At 36.6% G+C, this 4,033-nt stretch overlaps 1 long non-coding RNA gene across 1 annotated transcript; it reads left to right on the forward strand.

Moving 5' to 3' along the window:
• The first annotated feature begins 934 nt into the window (after positions 1-934).
• On the forward strand, positions 935-1,899 carry LOC123174556 (uncharacterized). The gene is made up of 3 exons (XR_006487154.1): positions 935-1,550; positions 1,626-1,727; positions 1,849-1,899. It is a non-coding gene; the product is annotated as an uncharacterized lncRNA (long non-coding RNA).
• Positions 1,900-4,033: the final 2,134 nt, after the last annotated feature.

Genomic DNA, 4,033 nt, shown 5'->3' on the forward strand with positions numbered 1-4,033 from the left:
AGAGAGAGAGAGCTGGGGTGATTGGGTGCGGCGGTGCCCTTCTCCAGCGATCAACGTATATTCATGCATGCAAATCGCAGAGGTTAGTACTAATTTAACTATGAAACCGTCACCTATGGAGAGAGAGGGAGCGAGGGAGGTAGAAACCCACCTATGCATACAGCCTCGCGTCAAGATGCTAATGGTTGTAATTAACAAGGCAGTTTTCAGATGTTTTTTCTTCAGGAACTTGAAAAGAATAGGTCTAAATCCATGCAAAAAGAAGAGAATAGGTCTAAATGATTAAGCATCACTTCTGCCATTAGTTGCAAAACTTGTTTTGTGGGTCAATGGGTAGGAAAGAAAGATTCGACAGTTGCTTAAGAGTAAATATGTCAAATGCCAATATAAGTAACGATTTTATTTCTGAGTTAGGTACGAAAGAATGTGATAGAGAAAAAGGAGTTTGCTTTATCTAAAGAATGTGATAGATATAAAGGAGTTTGCTTTATCTCTTATCCCGCCTATGACGCGAATATGTTTAGCTCATATGTGTATGTGATTAACTGATTAGCAGTTTAGCACAAGACCATTTTTTTTGCTTTGGTTGAGTATCCTCGCTTTAAATTTTTTGATTGATGCACCAAACAGCAGTTTGTGGTTTGTTACTCTAGAGGTTAAGAAAATATACTTCGGGCTTGGGGATTTTTTTTTGAGTAAAAACTAATCATGGTTAATGTTTCAGATGTAAGATGTTGTCTGCACCCCGTGTAATTTTCGTCAGTTTCTTTTCTGAGTGTGGAGACTATGCCAGTGGAGAGACCAACGACAATTACCTTGAGATAGTGGGATGTGCATGGAAGGAGCGACTAACTATGTAGAGGAAAGCTGCGCTCGCCGGCACCAGTCAGGTATGTTGCTTTCCTGTGCTCGTTTCACCACCATGCTATGCTTCTTTACCTTTCTGGCTATTGCGGTGCAAATCTTTGGAAGTTTCCCCAAATTATCACATTTTGGAGCTGTTGTTCTATTGAAATTGAACAAACGAAATCGTAGATGGTTAGCAGGGCTTTGGTCCTTATTTTCTTATTTTCTTACATACCATTTGTCTAGGCCAAAGGTGTGATTCTTCAGGGTTAATACTTCTATATATTGTTAGCTCTTGATTATGTTTTTCTGGGACATTTATAACAATTTAGCTTCAAATTTACTTGTATTTTTTCTGGGGCATTTTTAAGTGCGTGCGCAAGCTTCAAGTATGTACAGTGCACACACTTTTGTTTGACAAATTATAACCCCAATCAAGGTCCAAATCGAAGCATATATGACATCACAAATGGATCTAAACAAATGACGTCACAAATGTCCTCCAAGGAATGGTCATATAGAAAAGAAACTTGAAACAGAATTCGTTGGAAGTATGTTGTTTTCCTTTCTTGAACTTGTATTCCGTCATTTATTAATATTTATTTACCATGTCCATTAACGTACTATGAGCTAATTTTACATAACATTACAGGGGCCTAAATGATTGAGGAGTGAAATTAGATCATGGCCTTTCATGTTTGAAGGTATTGTTCATGTAAATTTGTTATTCCTACTGAAATTGACATACTAATCCTATACGCACCTGAATATTCTTGCAGGGATATAGTATTACGATAACTCTCAAAAATCAATATTGTATAATGACAGAAGTTAATAATCTAAATCAGCAGGAGCAAGCTTTGGATGAGTGTATATACTAGGTTGGTAGCTGTTGCAAACAATAATCTTCAAATTCTTGAATGCTCTACAAAACATACAATCTGCTTTATTGCTGAACCAAATAAAAGCATGATATAACTTGGAATCTTGTTTTTCTTGCAGCGAGATGTGCGGAAAGCTAAGCGGGTTAATGGAAGATGAGAATGGTTGAAGGTAATCAGAATTCTTCGGTTAGTTATAAGATGCTCTTTGGGTGTGGTGTCTTTCATATAAATAAAAAAGTTTGAAGATTATTGAACAACTAGAAGTCATTTTGTCCTTTTCAAAAAAGGTCATTTTGTCTATTTGATGGTTATATCTCTGACAGGAGACCCCATCTTGTCCTTAGTACCCAATTTGTCAATATGTGTGCTTTATGATAATTTTTTTGTTTGTTAGTATTAGAAAGAGTGTCACATATCTAGGATACTTGTGGAGCCATTGGTTGGTACATACGATTTGAGGATTACCAGATAACAGTCTTAATTGTCAAAAAGTTTTTTACATTAACATTTAATGTTCTTGATGTATTATCAGAAATGTGCAATGTCTAATCATTGGGTGACAACTAATGCACTAGCTTTATTTTAGTTTTGTGTAACAATGGTCTCAGCTTAGGGAGTCAGATATTAACATATAAAGCATAACATGATCACACCGCAATTTGCAAAATATTCACTCTGTAAGGAAGTGAAATACCTTCTCATTATATGTGATGTTCTCCAGTCCTAAGTATGTGTTTTGTCTGAGCTGAAGTTTATTTCTTTACACTCAATTGCCCGTATTTATTGGTTATTATTTTCTCGATTCACCAACGGTGACAGCAGAGTTGCGGTGACGGTGTCAACCATGATGTTATAGGGAGATGCACTACTGGATGCCATTCTATTTGCTCCATGTGGAATTTGGTAAAATTGATTCATGTTTTAAATTCAAAAGTTATGTTCTTTCAGGTTGTAAAATGCATCCTATAGTTATTCATGCATTTTTGTCTACGCGATGACACGTATAAAACGCATTGTCAATGTTTAGATGATGGTGGTATAAGAAGAAAATAAACTGCTGTCTTTTATCCTCGACAAGATATTTTGGGTCCTCTTTCTGTGCTAGCATCTTTTCTTTTGGAATGGGATAGTTAATGGTGCTCTTATAAAAAATTTGTTGTCTCCCTTCATTCCGAAATATAAGCCCTTTTAGAGATTTCAATAAGGACTACATACGGATGTATAAGCTTCATATGTAGTCCATATTGGAATCTCTAGAAAGGCTTATATTTAGGAACGGAGGGAGTACAAGAAAAACAACTGCGGCCACCTTTTTTTAGTTACTCTATTCCAAGGTTGGTACTAGAAGATTTCAGAAGGAAAATGAATGCAAAACAAACTATGGAGAAAGTAATATGTGCAATATACCAAACTGGAGGAAGAAATACAAATCAAGATAAGAACATTACATCAGTGGTGGTTTGAAAGAGGCAAAAGCAGGGAGGAAGGTAAAATAAGAAATGTAGAAGAGCTCTCTTATATTGCCTACAAGCAAGTTGATTAGTGCTCTTGTATTTCAAGAAGGAGAAGAGAATTACTGGAAAAAAACGAAATGGAAATGACCTGAAGGAGGAACTTTGAAGGTAAACTGTGATGGGCTTTCTTTTCTGGAAATAGTAATGGTGGCTGGGGATCTATCATTAGAGACGATCAAAGAGATGATATCGTATGTACGATGGGTAAAACTCTGAATATACTACGTCACTTGCATGTTGAGATTGTGGCGGCTCACGAATGAGCACAATTAGTTGTGACTGCTAAGTAAAGTTGAGGTATAAGCAATATTAGTTTTGAGACTAGCGGGTGTGGAACATGAAGGGAAAGATCTCTCTTGAGGTCTGCATTACTATGCTGGATCTGAAGGAGTTTCTCTACTAAAACTTCTACAGTTTTAAAACTTGTGTACTCCAGTAGAGATTGTAATAAAGTAGCACATTCCCTAACCGCCCTGGGTTGTAGTTTAAATATAGAAGCAAGCATTGTAATGGACCATGATGTATCTTGTTGTAATTGAACAAGTGTCATGCCACTTAGTTGTGACGTATATGTAATGCAACTGTCTGCAATTTTTTTTCTTGTGCTTAACTTGTACGCCGAGGTCCAGTTTAGAGTTTATGAGGTATTGCACATGCATTCCCAGTATTGTGTGCCGAATAAATGTGCATGACATACAACCTAAGAACAGAGGAAAAGGAACAGAATAAATGTTAGCACTAGCACTATGCGCCTATTCGAGGAGACGGAAAGCATCACAAGGTTAGAGA

Source organism: Triticum aestivum, unplaced genomic scaffold (assembly GCF_018294505.1).
Source record: "Triticum aestivum cultivar Chinese Spring unplaced genomic scaffold, IWGSC CS RefSeq v2.1 scaffold75755, whole genome shotgun sequence".
Lineage (NCBI taxonomy): Eukaryota > Viridiplantae > Streptophyta > Magnoliopsida > Poales > Poaceae > Triticum > Triticum aestivum.